We start from the raw sequence: 12,437 nt of genomic DNA on the forward strand, positions 1-12,437 counted from the left end.
TGCATTTAACGCATGCGGGGCGGCATGATCGAGGCGACGGTGGGTGCACGCACGTGCTCTGGACGGTCGGCGGGGCCCGCGCGGACACGTCGGGGAGAAAAAACGCGATGGGCGTGAGCGTGCGAGCGGGGGAGGTTGCCATTTGTAAAGAAAGGAAGAAAAGAACGGGGAGAAATTGAAATAAAAAATAAAAAAGGGGTGCAACACGAGGACTTCCCAAGTGGTCACCCAACTTAGTACTACTCTCGCCCAAGCACGCTTAACTGCGGAGTTTTGATGGGATCCGGTGCATTAGTGCTGGTATGATCGCACCCAACATGCAATGCGCACAAATTGCATTTAACGCATGCGGGACGGCATGATCGAGGCAACGGTGGGTGCACGCACGTGCTCGGAACGGTCGGCGGGGCCCGCGCGGACACGTCGGGGAGAAGAAACGCGATGGGCGTGAGCGTGCGAGCGGGGGAGGTTGCCATTTGTAAAGAAAGGAAGAAAAGAACGGGGAGAAATTGAAATAAAAAATAAAAAAGGGGTGCAACACGAGGACTTCCCAAGTGGTCACCGAACTTAGTACTACTCTCGCCCAAGCACGCTTAACTGCGGAGTTCTGATGGGATCCGGTGCATTAGTGCTGGTATGATCGCACCCGACATGCAATGCGCACAAATTGCATTTAACGCATGCGGGGCGGCATGATCGAGGCGACGGTGGGTGCACGCACGTGCTCGGAACGGTCGGCGGGGCCCGCGCGGACACGTCGGGGAGAAGAAACGCGATGGGCGTGAGCGTGCGAGCGGGGGAGGTTGCCATTTGTAAAGAAAGGAAGAAAAGAACGGGGAGAAATTGAAATAAAAAATAAAAAAGGGGTGCAACAGGAGGACTTCCCAAGTGGTCACCCAACTTTGTACTACTCTCGCCCAAGCACGCTTAACTGCGGAGTTCTGATGGGATCCGGTGCATTAGTGCTGGTATGATCGCACCCGACATGCAATGCGCACAAATTGCATTTAACGCATGCGGGCGGCATGATCGAGGCGACGGTGGGTGCACGCACGTGCTCGGAACGGTCGGCGGGGCCCGCGCGGACACGTCGGGGAGAAGAAACGCGATGGGCGTGAGCGTGCGAGCGGGGGAGGTTGCCATTTGTAAAGAAAGGAAGAAAAGAACGGGGAGAAATTGAAATAAAAAATAAAAAAGGGGTGCAACACGAGGACTTCCCAAGTGGTCACCGAACTTAGTACTACTCTCGCCCAAGCACGCTTAACTGCGGAGTTCTGATGGGATCCGGTGCATTAGTGCTGGTATGATCGCACCCGACATGCAATGCGCACAAATTGCATTTAACGCATGCGGGACGTCATGATCGAGGCAACGGTGGGTGCACGCACGTGCTCGGAACGGTCGGCGGGGCCCGCGCGGACACGTCGGGGAGAAGAAACGCGATGGGCGTGAGCGTGCGAGCGGGGGAGGTTGCCATTTGTAAAGAAAGGAAGAAAAGAACGGGGAGAAATTGAAATAAAAAATAAAAAAGGGGTGCAACACGAGGACTTCCCAAGTGGTCACCCAACTTAGTACTACTCTCGCCCAAGCACGCTTAACTGCGGAGTTCTGATGGGATCCGGTGCATTAGTGCTGGTATGATCGCACCCGACATGCAATGCGCACAAATTGCATTTAACGCATGCGGGGCGGCATGATCGAGGCGACGGTGGGTGCACGCACGTGCTCGGAACGGTCGGCGGGGCCCGCGCGGACACGTCGGGGAGAAGAAACGCGATGGGCGTGAGCGTGCGAGCGGGGGAGGTTGCCATTTGTAAAGAAAGGAAGAAAAGAACGGGGAGAAATTGAAATAAAAAATAAAAAAGGGGTGCAACACGAGGACTTCCCAAGTGGTCACCCAACTTAGTACTACTCTCGCCCAAGCACGCTTAACTGCGGAGTTCTGATGGGATCCGGTGCATTAGTGCTGGTATGATCGCACCCGACATGCAATGCGCACAAATTGCATTTAACGCATGCGGGACGTCATGATCGAGGCAACGGTGGGTGCACGCACGTGCTCGGAACGGTCGGCGGGGCCCGCGCGGACACGTCGGGGAGAAGAAACGCGATGGGCGTGAGCGTGCGAGCGGGGGAGGTTGCCATTTGTAAAGAAAGGAAGAAAAGAACGGGGAGAAATTGAAATAAAAAATAAAAAAGGGGTGCAACACGAGGACTTCCCAAGTGGTCACCCAACTTAGTACTACTCTCGCCCAAGCACGCTTAACTGCGGAGTTCTGATGGGATCCGGTGCATTAGTGCTGGTATGATCGCACCCGACATGCAATGCGCACAAATTGCATTTAACGCATGCGGGACGGCATGATCGAGGCAACGGTGGGTGCACGCACGTGCTCGGAACGGTCGGCGGGGCCCGCGCGGACACGTCGGGGAGAAGAAACGCGATGGGCGTGAGCGTGCGAGCGGGGGAGGTTGCCATTTGTAAAGAAAGGAAGAAAAGAACGGGGAGAAATTGAAATAAAAAATAAAAAAGGGGTGCAACACGAGGACTTCCCAAGTGGTCACCCAACTTAGTACTACTCTCGCCCAAGCACGCTTAACTGCGGAGTTCTGATGGGATCTGGTGCATTAGTGCTGGTATGATCGCACCCGACATGCAATGCGCACAAATTGCATTTAACGCATGCGGGACGGCATGATCGAGGCAACGGTGGGTGCACGCACGTGCTCGGAACGGTCGGCGGGGCCCGCGCGGACACGTCGGGGAGAAGAAACGCGATGGGCGTGAGCGTGCGAGCGGGGGAGGTTGCCATTTGTAAAGAAAGGAAGAAAAGAACGGGGAGAAATTGAAATAAAAAATAAAAAAGGGGTGCAACACGAGGACTTCCCAAGTGGTCACCCAACTTAGTACTACTCTCGCCCAAGCACGCTTAACTGCGGAGTTCTGATGGGATCCGGTGCATTAGTGCTGGTATGATCGCACCCGACATGCAATGCGCACAAATTGCATTTAACGCATGCGGGGCGGCATGATCGAGGCGACGGTGGGTGCACGCACGTGCTCTGGACGGTCGGCGGGGCCCGCGCGGACACGTCGGGGAGAAAAAACGCGATGGGCGTGAGCGTGCGAGCGGGGGAGGTTGCCATTTGTAAAGAAAGGAAGAAAAGAACGGGGAGAAATTGAAATAAAAAATAAAAAAGGGGTGCAACACGAGGACTTCCCAAGTGGTCACCCAACTTAGTACTACTCTCGCCCAAGCACGCTTAACTGCGGAGTTTTGATGGGATCCGGTGCATTAGTGCTGGTATGATCGCACCCAACATGCAATGCGCACAAATTGCATTTAACGCATGCGGGACGGCATGATCGAGGCAACGGTGGGTGCACGCACGTGCTCGGAACGGTCGGCGGGGCCCGCGCGGACACGTCGGGGAGAAGAAACGCGATGGGCGTGAGCGTGCGAGCGGGGGAGGTTGCCATTTGTAAAGAAAGGAAGAAAAGAACGGGGAGAAATTGAAATAAAAAATAAAAAAGGGGTGCAACACGAGGACTTCCCAAGTGGTCACCCAACTTAGTACTACTCTCGCCCAAGCACGCTTAACTGCGGAGTTCTGATGGGATCCGGTGCATTAGTGCTGGTATGATCGCACCCGACATGCAATGCGCACAAATTGCATTTAACGCATGCGGGACGGCATGATCGAGGCAACGGTGGGTGCACGCACGTGCTCGGAACGGTCGGCGGGGCCCGCGCGGACACGTCGGGGAGAAGAAACGCGATGGGCGTGAGCGAGCGAGCGGGGGAGGTTGCCATTTGTAAAGAAAGGAAGAAAAGAACAGGGAGAAATTGAAATAAAAAATAAAAAAGGGGTGCAACACGAGGACTTCCCAAGTGGTCACCGAACTTAGTACTACTCTCGCCCAAGCACGCTTAACTGCGGAGTTCTGATGGGATCCGGTGCATTAGTGCTGGTATGATCGCACCCGACATGCAATGCGCACAAATTGCATTTAACGCATGCGGGACGGCATGATCGAGGCGACGGTGGGTGCACGCACGTGCTCGGAACGGTCGGCGGGGCCCGCGCGGACACGTCGGGGAGAAGAAACGCGATGGGCGTGAGCGTGCGAGCGGGGGAGGTTGCCATTTGTAAAGAAAGGAAGAAAAGAACGGGGAGAAATTGAAATAAAAAATAAAAAAGGGGTGCAACACGAGGACTTCCCAAGTGGTCACCGAACTTAGTACTACTCTCGCCCAAGCACGCTTAACTGCGGAGTTCTGATGGGATCCGGTGCATTAGTGCTGGTATGATCGCACCCGACATGCAATGCGCACAAATTGCATTTAACGCATGCGGGGCGGCATGATCGAGGCGACGGTGGGTGCACGCACGTGCTCGGAACGGTCGGCGGGGCCCGCGCGGACACGTCGGGGAGAAGAAACGCGATGGGCGTGAGCGTGCGAGCGGGGGAGGTTGCCATTTGTAAAGAAAGGAAGAAAAGAACGGGGAGAAATTGAAATAAAAAATAAAAAAGGGGTGCAACACGAGGACTTCCCAAGTGGTCACCCAACTTTGTACTACTCTCGCCCAAGCACGCTTAACTGCGGAGTTCTGATGGGATCCGGTGCATTAGTGCTGGTATGATCGCACCCGACATGCAATGCGCACAAATTGCATTTAACGCATGCGGGCGGCATGATCGAGGCGACGGTGGGTGCACGCACGTGCTCGGAACGGTCGGCGGGGCCCGCGCGGACACGTCGGGGAGAAGAAACGCGATGGGCGTGAGCGTGCGAGCGGGGGAGGTTGCCATTTGTAAAGAAAGGAAGAAAAGAACGGGGAGAAATTGAAATAAAAAATAAAAAAGGGGTGCAACACGAGGACTTCCCAAGTGGTCACCGAACTTAGTACTACTCTCGCCCAAGCACGCTTAACTGCGGAGTTCTGATGGGATCCGGTGCATTAGTGCTGGTATGATCGCACCCGACATGCAATGCGCACAAATTGCATTTAACGCATGCGGGACGTCATGATCGAGGCAACGGTGGGTGCACGCACGTGCTCGGAACGGTCGGCGGGGCCCGCGCGGACACGTCGGGGAGAAGAAACGCGATGGGCGTGAGCGTGCGAGCGGGGGAGGTTGCCATTTGTAAAGAAAGGAAGAAAAGAACGGGGAGAAATTGAAATAAAAAATAAAAAAGGGGTGCAACACGAGGACTTCCCAAGTGGTCACCCAACTTAGTACTACTCTCGCCCAAGCACGCTTAACTGCGGAGTTCTGATGGGATCCGGTGCATTAGTGCTGGTATGATCGCACCCGACATGCAATGCGCACAAATTGCATTTAACGCATGCGGGACGGCATGATCGAGGCAACGGTGGGTGCACGCACGTGCTCGGAACGGTCGGCGGGGCCCGCGCGGACACGTCGGGGAGAAGAAACGCGATGGGCGTGAGCGTGCGAGCGGGGGAGGTTGCCATTTGTAAAGAAAGGAAGAAAAGAACGGGGAGAAATTGAAATAAAAAATAAAAAAGGGGTGCAACACGAGGACTTCCCAAGTGGTCACCGAACTTAGTACTACTCTCGCCCAAGCACGCTTAACTGCGGAGTTCTGATGGGATCCGGTGCATTAGTGCTGGTATGATCGCACCCGACATGCAATGCGCACAAATTGCATTTAACGCATGCGGGGCGGCATGATCGAGGCGACGGTGGGTGCACGCACGTGCTCGGAACGGTCGGCGGGGCCCGCGCGGACACGTCGGGGAGAAGAAACGCGATGGGCGTGAGCGTGCGAGCGGGGGAGGTTGCCATTTGTAAAGAAAGGAAGAAAAGAACGGGGAGAAATTGAAATAAAAAATAAAAAAGGGGTGCAACACGAGGACTTCCCAAGTGGTCACCCAACTTAGTACTACTCTCGCCCAAGCACGCTTAACTGCGGAGTTCTGATGGGATCCGGTGCATTAGTGCTGGTATGATCGCACCCGACATGCAATGCGCACAAATTGCATTTAACGCATGCGGGACGTCATGATCGAGGCAACGGTGGGTGCACGCACGTGCTCGGAACGGTCGGCGGGGCCCGCGCGGACACGTCGGGGAGAAGAAACGCGATGGGCGTGAGCGTGCGAGCGGGGGAGGTTGCCATTTGTAAAGAAAGGAAGAAAAGAACGGGGAGAAATTGAAATAAAAAATAAAAAAGGGGTGCAACACGAGGACTTCCCAAGTGGTCACCCAACTTAGTACTACTCTCGCCCAAGCACGCTTAACTGCGGAGTTCTGATGGGATCCGGTGCATTAGTGCTGGTATGATCGCACCCGACATGCAATGCGCACAAATTGCATTTAACGCATGCGGGACGGCATGATCGAGGCAACGGTGGGTGCACGCACGTGCTCGGAACGGTCGGCGGGGCCCGCGCGGAGACGTCGGGGAGAAGAAACGCGATGGGCGTGAGCGTGCGAGCGGGGGAGGTTGCCATTTGTAAAGAAAGGAAGAAAAGAACGGGGAGAAATTGAAATAAAAAATAAAAAAGGGGTGCAACACGAGGACTTCCCAAGTGGTCACCCAACTTAGTACTACTCTCGCCCAAGCACGCTTAACTGCGGAGTTCTGATGGGATCCGGTGCATTAGTGCTGGTATGATCGCACCTGATATGCAATGCGCACAAATTGCATTTAACGTATGCGGGACGGCATGATCGAGGCAACGGTGGGTGCACTTACGTGCTCGGAACGGTCGGCGGGGCCCGCGCGGACACGTCGGGGAGAAGAAACGCGATGGGCGTGAGCGTGCGAGCGGGGGAGGTTGCCATTTGTAAAGAAAGGAAGAAAAGAACGGGGAGAAATTGAAATAAAAAATAAAAAAGGGGTGCAACACGAGGACTTCCCAAGTGGTCACCCAACTTAGTACTACTCTCGCCCAAGCACGCTTAACTGCGGAGTTCTGATGGGATCCGGTGCATTAGTGCTGGTATGATCGCACCCGACATGCAATGCGCACAAATTGCATTTAACGCATGCGGGACGGCATGATCGAGGCAACGGTGGGTGCACGCACGTGCTCGGAACGGTCGGCGGGGCCCGCGCGGACACGTCGGGGAGAAGAAACGCGATGGGCGTGAGCGTGCGAGCGGGGGAGGTTGCCATTTGTAAAGAAAGGAAGAAAAGAACGGGGAGAAATTGAAATAAAAAATAAAAAAAGGGTGCAACACGAGGACTTCCCAAGTGGTCACCCAACTTAGTACTACTCTCGCCCAAGCACGCTTAACTGCGGAGTTCTGATGGGATCCGGTGCATTAGTGCTGGTATGATCGCACCCGACATGCAATGCGCACAAATTGCATTTAACGCATGCGGGACGGCATGATCGAGGCAACGGTGGGTGCACGCACGTGCTCGGAACGGTCGGCGGGGCCCGCGCGGACACGTCGGGGAGAAGAAACGCGATGGGCGTGAGCGTGCGAGCGGGGGAGGTTGCCATTTGTAAAGAAAGGAAGAAAAGAACGGGGAGAAATTGAAATAAAAAATAAAAAAGGGGTGCAACACGAGGACTTCCCAAGTGGTCACCCAACTTAGTACTACTCTCGCCCAAGCACGCTTAACTGCGGAGTTCTGATGGGATCCGGTGCATTAGTGCTGGTATGATCGCACCCGACATGCAATGCGCACAAATTGCATTTAACGCATGCGGGACGGCATGATCGAGGCAACGGTGGGTGCACGCACGTGCTCGGAACGGTCGGCGGGGCCCGCGCGGAGACGTCGGGGAGAAGAAACGCGATGGGCGTGAGCGTGCGAGCGGGGGAGGTTGCCATTTGTAAAGAAAGGAAGAAAAGAACGGGGAGAAATTGAAATAAAAAATAAAAAAGGGGTGCAACACGAGGACTTCCCAAGTGGTCACCCAACTTAGTACTACTCTCGCCCAAGCACGCTTAACTGCGGAGTTCTGATGGGATCCGGTGCATTAGTGCTGGTATGATCGCACCTGATATGCAATGCGCACAAATTGCATTTAACGTATGCGGGACGGCATGATCGAGGCAACGGTGGGTGCACTTACGTGCTCGGAACGGTCGGCGGGGCCCGCGCGGACACGTCGGGGAGAAGAAACGCGATGGGCGTGAGCGTGCGAGCGGGGGAGGTTGCCATTTGTAAAGAAAGGAAGAAAAGAACGGGGAGAAATTGAAATAAAAAATAAAAAAGGGGTGCAACACGAGGACTTCCCAAGTGGTCACCCAACTTAGTACTACTCTCGCCCAAGCACGCTTAACTGCGGAGTTCTGATGGGATCCGGTGCATTAGTGCTGGTATGATCGCACCCGACATGCAATGCGCACAAATTGCATTTAACGCATGCGGGACGGCATGATCGAGGCAACGGTGGGTGCACGCACGTGCTCGGAACGGTCGGCGGGGCCCGCGCGGAGACGTCGGGGAGAAGAAACGCGATGGGCGTGAGCGTGCGAGCGGGGGAGGTTGCCATTTGTAAAGAAAGGAAGAAAAGAACGGGGAGAAATTGAAATAAAAAATAAAAAAAGGGTGCAACACGAGGACTTCTCAAGTGGTCACCCAACTTAGTACTACTCTCGCCCAAGCACGCTTAACTGCGGAGTTCTGATGGGATCCGGTGCATTAGTGCTGGTATGATCGCACCCGACATGCAATGCGCACAAATTGCATTTAACGCATGCGGGGCGGCATGATCGAGGCGACGGTGGGTGCACGCACGTGCTCGGAACGGTCGGCAGAGCCCGCGCGGACACGTCGGGGAGAAGAAACGCGATGGGCGTGAGCGTGCGAGCGGGGGAGGTTGCCATTTGTAAAGAAAGGAAGAAAAGAACGGGGAGAAATTGAAATAAAAAATAAAAAAGTGGTGCAACACGAGGACTTCCCAAGTGGTCACCCAACTTAGTACTACTCTCGCCCAAGCACGCTTACCTGCGGAGTTCTGATGGGATCCGGTGCATTAGTGCTGGTATGATCGCACCCGACATGCAATGCGCACAAATTGCATTTAACGCATGCGGGACGGCATGATCGAGGCAACGGTGGGTGCACGCACGTGCTCGGAACGGTCGGCGGGGCCCGCGCGGACACGTCGGGGAGAAGAAACGCGATGGGCGTGAGCGTGCGAGCGGGGGAGGTTGCCATTTGTAAAGAAAGGAAGAAAAGAACGGGGAGAAATTGAAATAAAAAATAAAAAAAGGGTGCAACACGAGGACTTCCCAAGTGGTCACCCAACTTAGTACTACTCTCGCCCAAGCACGCTTAACTGCGGAGTTCTGATGGGATCCGGTGCATTAGTGCTGGTATGATCGCACCCGACATGCAATGCGCACAAATTGCATTTAACGCATGCGGGGCGGCATGATCGAGGCGACGGTGGGTGCACGCACGTGCTCGGAACGGTCGGCAGAGCCCGCGCGGACACGTCGGGGAGAAGAAACGCGATGGGCGTGAGCGTGCGAGCGGGGGAGGTTGCCATTTGTAAAGAAAGGAAGAAAAGAACGGGGAGAAATTGAAATAAAAAATAAAAAAGGGGTGCAACACGAGGACTTCCCAAGTGGTCACCCAACTTAGTACTACTCTCGCCCAAGCACGCTTAACTGCGGAGTTCTGATGGGATCCGGTGCATTAGTGCTGGTATGATCGCACCCGACATGCAATGCGCACAAATTGCATTTAACGCATGCGGGACGGCATGATCGAGGCAACGGTGGGTGCACGCACGTGCTCGGAACGGTCGGCGGGGCCCGCGCGGACACGTCGGGGAGAAGAAACGCGATGGACGTGAGCGTGCGAGCGGGGGAGGTTGCCATTTGTAAAGAAAGGAAGAAAAGAACGGGGAGAAATTGAAATAAAAAATAAAAAAGGGGTGCAACACGAGGACTTCCCAAGTGGTCACCCAACTTAGTACTACTCTCGCCCAAGCACGCTTAACTGCGGAGTTCTGATGGGATCCGGTGCATTAGTGCTGGTATGATCGCACCCGACATGCAATGCGCACAAATTGCATTTAACGCATGCGGGACGGCATGATCGAGGCAACGGTGGGTGCACGCACGTGCTCGGAACGGTCGGCGGGGCCCGCGCGGACACGTCGGGGAGAAGAAACGCGATGGGCGTGAGCGTGCGAGCGGGGGAGGTTGCCATTTGTAAAGAAAGGAAGAAAAGAACGGGGAGAAATTGAAATAAAAAATAAAAAAGGGGTGCAACACGAGGACTTCCCAAGTGGTCACCGAACTTAGTACTACTCTCGCCCAAGCACGCTTAACTGCGGAGTTCTGATGGGATCCGGTGCATTAGTGCTGGTATGATCGCACCCGACATGCAATGCGCACAAATTGCATTTAACGCATGCGGGGCGGCATGATCGAGGCGACGGTGGGTGCACGCACGTGCTCGGAACGGTCGGCGGGGCCCGCGCGGACACGTCGGGGAGAAGAAACGCGATGGGCGTGAGCGTGCGAGCGGGGGAGGTTGCCATTTGTAAAGAAAGGAAGAAAAGAACGGGGAGAAATTGAAATAAAAAATAAAAAAGGGGTGCAACACGAGGACTTCCCAAGTGGTCACCCAACTTAGTACTACTCTCGCCCAAGCACGCTTAACTGCGGAGTTCTGATGGGATCCGGTGCATTAGTGCTGGTATGATCGCACCCGACATGCAATGCGCACAAATTGCATTTAACGCATGCGGGACGTCATGATCGAGGCAACGGTGGGTGCACGCACGTGCTCGGAACGGTCGGCGGGGCCCGCGCGGACACGTCGGGGAGAAGAAACGCGATGGGCGTGAGCGTGCGAGCGGGGGAGGTTGCCATTTGTAAAGAAAGGAAGAAAAGAACGGGGAGAAATTGAAATAAAAAATAAAAAAGGGGTGCAACACGAGGACTTCCCAAGTGGTCACTCAACTTAGTACTACTCTCGCCCAAGCACGCTTAACTGCGGAGTTCTGATGGGATCCGGTGCATTAGTGCTGGTATGATCGCACCCGACATGCAATGCGCACAAATTGCATTTAACGCATGCGGGACGGCATGATCGAGGCAACGGTGGGTGCACGCACGTGCTCGGAACGGTCGGCGGGGCCCGCGCGGAGACGTCGGGGAGAAGAAACGCGATGGGCGTGAGCGTGCGAGCGGGGGAGGTTGCCATTTGTAAAGAAAGGAAGAAAAGAACGGGGAGAAATTGAAATAAAAAATAAAAAAAGGGTGCAACACGAGGACTTCCCAAGTGGTCACCCAACTTAGTACTACTCTCGCCCAAGCACGCTTAACTGCGGAGTTCTGATGGGATCCGGTGCATTAGTGCTGGTATGATCGCACCCGACATGCAATGCGCACAAATTGCATTTAACGCATGCGGGACGGCATGATCGAGGCAACGGTGGGTGCACGCACGTGCTCGGAACGGTCGGCGGGGCCCGCGCGGACACGTCGGGGAGAAGAAACGCGATGGGCGTGAGCGTGCGAGCGGGGGAGGTTGCCATTTGTAAAGAAAGGAAGAAAAGAACGGGGAGAAATTGAAATAAAAAATAAAAAAGGGGTGCAACACGAGGACTTCCCAAGTGGTCACCCAACTTAGTACTACTCTCGCCCAAGCACGCTTAACTGCGGAGTTCTGATGGGATCCGGTGCATTAGTGCTGGTATGATCGCACCCGACATGCAATGCGCACAAATTGCATTTAACGCATGCGGGACGGCATGATCGAGGCGACGGTGGGTGCACGCACGTGCTCGGAACGGTCGGCGGGGCCCGCGCGGACACGTCGGGGAGAAGAAACGCGATGGGCGTGAGCGTGCGAGCGGGGGAGGTTGCCATTTGTAAAGAAAGGAAGAAAAGAACGGGGAGAAATTGAAATAAAAAATAAAAAAGGGGTGCAACACGAGGACTTCCCAAGTGGTCACCCAACTTAGTACTACTCTCGCCCAAGCACGCTTAACTGCGGAGTTCTGATGGGATCCGGTGCATTAGTGCTGGTATGATCGCACCCGACATGCAATGCGCACAAATTGCATTTAACGCATGCGGGACGTCATGATCGAGGCAACGGTGGGTGCACGCACGTGCTCGGAACGGTCGGCGGGGCCCGCGCGGACACGTCGGGGAGAAGAAACGCGATGGGCGTGAGCGTGCGAGCGGGGGAGGTTGCCATTTGTAAAGAAAGGAAGAAAAGAACGGGGAGAAATTGAAATAAAAAATAAAAAAGGGGTGCAACACGAGGACTTCCCAAGTGGTCACCGAACTTAGTACTACTCTCGCCCAAGCACGCTTAACTGCGGAGTTCTGATGGGATCCGGTGCATTAGTGCTGGTATGATCGCACCCGACATGCAATGCGCACAAATTGCATTTAACGCATGCGGGGCGGCATGATCGAGGCGACGGTGGGTGCACGCACGTGCTCGGAACGGTCGGCGGGGCCCGCG

At 55.1% G+C, this 12,437-nt stretch overlaps 37 non-coding genes across 37 annotated transcripts; all 37 read right to left on the reverse strand.

Annotated features, from left to right (window-relative positions):
* Positions 1–195: 195 nt before the first annotated feature.
* LOC147788319 (5S ribosomal RNA) lies at positions 196–314 on the reverse strand. The gene has a single exon (XR_015412438.1). It is a non-coding gene; the product is annotated as a 5S ribosomal RNA (ribosomal RNA).
* Positions 315–529: 215 nt separating this feature from the next.
* LOC147788320 (5S ribosomal RNA) lies at positions 530–648 on the reverse strand. The gene has a single exon (XR_015412471.1). It is a non-coding gene; the product is annotated as a 5S ribosomal RNA (ribosomal RNA).
* Positions 649–863: 215 nt separating this feature from the next.
* Positions 864–982, reverse strand: LOC147788321 (5S ribosomal RNA). The gene has a single exon (XR_015412562.1). It is a non-coding gene; the product is annotated as a 5S ribosomal RNA (ribosomal RNA).
* A 214-nt stretch (positions 983–1,196) lies between these two features.
* Positions 1,197–1,315, reverse strand: LOC147788322 (5S ribosomal RNA). Its single transcript, XR_015412472.1, has one exon. It is a non-coding gene; the product is annotated as a 5S ribosomal RNA (ribosomal RNA).
* Positions 1,316–1,530: 215 nt separating this feature from the next.
* On the reverse strand, positions 1,531–1,649 carry LOC147788323 (5S ribosomal RNA). Its single transcript, XR_015412780.1, has one exon. It is a non-coding gene; the product is annotated as a 5S ribosomal RNA (ribosomal RNA).
* Positions 1,650–1,864: 215 nt separating this feature from the next.
* Positions 1,865–1,983, reverse strand: LOC147788324 (5S ribosomal RNA). The gene has a single exon (XR_015412781.1). It is a non-coding gene; the product is annotated as a 5S ribosomal RNA (ribosomal RNA).
* A 215-nt stretch (positions 1,984–2,198) lies between these two features.
* Positions 2,199–2,317, reverse strand: LOC147788325 (5S ribosomal RNA). Its single transcript, XR_015412782.1, has one exon. It is a non-coding gene; the product is annotated as a 5S ribosomal RNA (ribosomal RNA).
* Positions 2,318–2,532: 215 nt separating this feature from the next.
* Positions 2,533–2,651, reverse strand: LOC147788326 (5S ribosomal RNA). Its single transcript, XR_015412320.1, has one exon. It is a non-coding gene; the product is annotated as a 5S ribosomal RNA (ribosomal RNA).
* A 215-nt stretch (positions 2,652–2,866) lies between these two features.
* LOC147788327 (5S ribosomal RNA) lies at positions 2,867–2,985 on the reverse strand. Its single transcript, XR_015412783.1, has one exon. It is a non-coding gene; the product is annotated as a 5S ribosomal RNA (ribosomal RNA).
* Positions 2,986–3,200: 215 nt separating this feature from the next.
* LOC147788328 (5S ribosomal RNA) lies at positions 3,201–3,319 on the reverse strand. The gene has a single exon (XR_015412439.1). It is a non-coding gene; the product is annotated as a 5S ribosomal RNA (ribosomal RNA).
* Positions 3,320–3,534: 215 nt separating this feature from the next.
* Positions 3,535–3,653, reverse strand: LOC147788329 (5S ribosomal RNA). Its single transcript, XR_015412784.1, has one exon. It is a non-coding gene; the product is annotated as a 5S ribosomal RNA (ribosomal RNA).
* Positions 3,654–3,868: 215 nt separating this feature from the next.
* Positions 3,869–3,987, reverse strand: LOC147788330 (5S ribosomal RNA). The gene has a single exon (XR_015412473.1). It is a non-coding gene; the product is annotated as a 5S ribosomal RNA (ribosomal RNA).
* Positions 3,988–4,202: 215 nt separating this feature from the next.
* LOC147788331 (5S ribosomal RNA) lies at positions 4,203–4,321 on the reverse strand. The gene has a single exon (XR_015412474.1). It is a non-coding gene; the product is annotated as a 5S ribosomal RNA (ribosomal RNA).
* A 215-nt stretch (positions 4,322–4,536) lies between these two features.
* On the reverse strand, positions 4,537–4,655 carry LOC147788332 (5S ribosomal RNA). Its single transcript, XR_015412310.1, has one exon. It is a non-coding gene; the product is annotated as a 5S ribosomal RNA (ribosomal RNA).
* A 214-nt stretch (positions 4,656–4,869) lies between these two features.
* LOC147788333 (5S ribosomal RNA) lies at positions 4,870–4,988 on the reverse strand. Its single transcript, XR_015412476.1, has one exon. It is a non-coding gene; the product is annotated as a 5S ribosomal RNA (ribosomal RNA).
* Positions 4,989–5,203: 215 nt separating this feature from the next.
* On the reverse strand, positions 5,204–5,322 carry LOC147788334 (5S ribosomal RNA). The gene has a single exon (XR_015412786.1). It is a non-coding gene; the product is annotated as a 5S ribosomal RNA (ribosomal RNA).
* A 215-nt stretch (positions 5,323–5,537) lies between these two features.
* LOC147788335 (5S ribosomal RNA) lies at positions 5,538–5,656 on the reverse strand. Its single transcript, XR_015412477.1, has one exon. It is a non-coding gene; the product is annotated as a 5S ribosomal RNA (ribosomal RNA).
* A 215-nt stretch (positions 5,657–5,871) lies between these two features.
* On the reverse strand, positions 5,872–5,990 carry LOC147788336 (5S ribosomal RNA). Its single transcript, XR_015412787.1, has one exon. It is a non-coding gene; the product is annotated as a 5S ribosomal RNA (ribosomal RNA).
* Positions 5,991–6,205: 215 nt separating this feature from the next.
* Positions 6,206–6,324, reverse strand: LOC147788337 (5S ribosomal RNA). The gene has a single exon (XR_015412788.1). It is a non-coding gene; the product is annotated as a 5S ribosomal RNA (ribosomal RNA).
* A 215-nt stretch (positions 6,325–6,539) lies between these two features.
* Positions 6,540–6,658, reverse strand: LOC147788338 (5S ribosomal RNA). Its single transcript, XR_015412276.1, has one exon. It is a non-coding gene; the product is annotated as a 5S ribosomal RNA (ribosomal RNA).
* A 215-nt stretch (positions 6,659–6,873) lies between these two features.
* Positions 6,874–6,992, reverse strand: LOC147788339 (5S ribosomal RNA). The gene has a single exon (XR_015412789.1). It is a non-coding gene; the product is annotated as a 5S ribosomal RNA (ribosomal RNA).
* Positions 6,993–7,207: 215 nt separating this feature from the next.
* On the reverse strand, positions 7,208–7,326 carry LOC147788340 (5S ribosomal RNA). The gene has a single exon (XR_015412952.1). It is a non-coding gene; the product is annotated as a 5S ribosomal RNA (ribosomal RNA).
* Positions 7,327–7,541: 215 nt separating this feature from the next.
* Positions 7,542–7,660, reverse strand: LOC147788341 (5S ribosomal RNA). Its single transcript, XR_015412790.1, has one exon. It is a non-coding gene; the product is annotated as a 5S ribosomal RNA (ribosomal RNA).
* A 215-nt stretch (positions 7,661–7,875) lies between these two features.
* LOC147788342 (5S ribosomal RNA) lies at positions 7,876–7,994 on the reverse strand. The gene has a single exon (XR_015412277.1). It is a non-coding gene; the product is annotated as a 5S ribosomal RNA (ribosomal RNA).
* Positions 7,995–8,209: 215 nt separating this feature from the next.
* Positions 8,210–8,328, reverse strand: LOC147788343 (5S ribosomal RNA). Its single transcript, XR_015412791.1, has one exon. It is a non-coding gene; the product is annotated as a 5S ribosomal RNA (ribosomal RNA).
* A 215-nt stretch (positions 8,329–8,543) lies between these two features.
* On the reverse strand, positions 8,544–8,662 carry LOC147788344 (5S ribosomal RNA). The gene has a single exon (XR_015412997.1). It is a non-coding gene; the product is annotated as a 5S ribosomal RNA (ribosomal RNA).
* Positions 8,663–8,877: 215 nt separating this feature from the next.
* LOC147788345 (5S ribosomal RNA) lies at positions 8,878–8,996 on the reverse strand. The gene has a single exon (XR_015412462.1). It is a non-coding gene; the product is annotated as a 5S ribosomal RNA (ribosomal RNA).
* Positions 8,997–9,211: 215 nt separating this feature from the next.
* On the reverse strand, positions 9,212–9,330 carry LOC147788346 (5S ribosomal RNA). Its single transcript, XR_015412953.1, has one exon. It is a non-coding gene; the product is annotated as a 5S ribosomal RNA (ribosomal RNA).
* A 215-nt stretch (positions 9,331–9,545) lies between these two features.
* LOC147788347 (5S ribosomal RNA) lies at positions 9,546–9,664 on the reverse strand. The gene has a single exon (XR_015412792.1). It is a non-coding gene; the product is annotated as a 5S ribosomal RNA (ribosomal RNA).
* Positions 9,665–9,879: 215 nt separating this feature from the next.
* LOC147788348 (5S ribosomal RNA) lies at positions 9,880–9,998 on the reverse strand. Its single transcript, XR_015412793.1, has one exon. It is a non-coding gene; the product is annotated as a 5S ribosomal RNA (ribosomal RNA).
* A 215-nt stretch (positions 9,999–10,213) lies between these two features.
* On the reverse strand, positions 10,214–10,332 carry LOC147788349 (5S ribosomal RNA). The gene has a single exon (XR_015412478.1). It is a non-coding gene; the product is annotated as a 5S ribosomal RNA (ribosomal RNA).
* Positions 10,333–10,547: 215 nt separating this feature from the next.
* Positions 10,548–10,666, reverse strand: LOC147788350 (5S ribosomal RNA). Its single transcript, XR_015412794.1, has one exon. It is a non-coding gene; the product is annotated as a 5S ribosomal RNA (ribosomal RNA).
* A 215-nt stretch (positions 10,667–10,881) lies between these two features.
* On the reverse strand, positions 10,882–11,000 carry LOC147788351 (5S ribosomal RNA). The gene has a single exon (XR_015412380.1). It is a non-coding gene; the product is annotated as a 5S ribosomal RNA (ribosomal RNA).
* Positions 11,001–11,215: 215 nt separating this feature from the next.
* On the reverse strand, positions 11,216–11,334 carry LOC147788352 (5S ribosomal RNA). Its single transcript, XR_015412954.1, has one exon. It is a non-coding gene; the product is annotated as a 5S ribosomal RNA (ribosomal RNA).
* Positions 11,335–11,549: 215 nt separating this feature from the next.
* Positions 11,550–11,668, reverse strand: LOC147788353 (5S ribosomal RNA). The gene has a single exon (XR_015412795.1). It is a non-coding gene; the product is annotated as a 5S ribosomal RNA (ribosomal RNA).
* Positions 11,669–11,883: 215 nt separating this feature from the next.
* On the reverse strand, positions 11,884–12,002 carry LOC147788354 (5S ribosomal RNA). The gene has a single exon (XR_015412797.1). It is a non-coding gene; the product is annotated as a 5S ribosomal RNA (ribosomal RNA).
* A 215-nt stretch (positions 12,003–12,217) lies between these two features.
* Positions 12,218–12,336, reverse strand: LOC147788355 (5S ribosomal RNA). Its single transcript, XR_015412479.1, has one exon. It is a non-coding gene; the product is annotated as a 5S ribosomal RNA (ribosomal RNA).
* Between the last annotated feature and the right edge of the window lie 101 nt (positions 12,337–12,437).

The sequence above is a fragment of the Cucurbita pepo genome, chromosome 16 (genome assembly GCF_057944985.1).
Source record: "Cucurbita pepo subsp. pepo isolate OVF chromosome 16, ASM5794498v1, whole genome shotgun sequence".
Taxonomy (NCBI): Eukaryota; Viridiplantae; Streptophyta; class Magnoliopsida; order Cucurbitales; family Cucurbitaceae; genus Cucurbita; species Cucurbita pepo.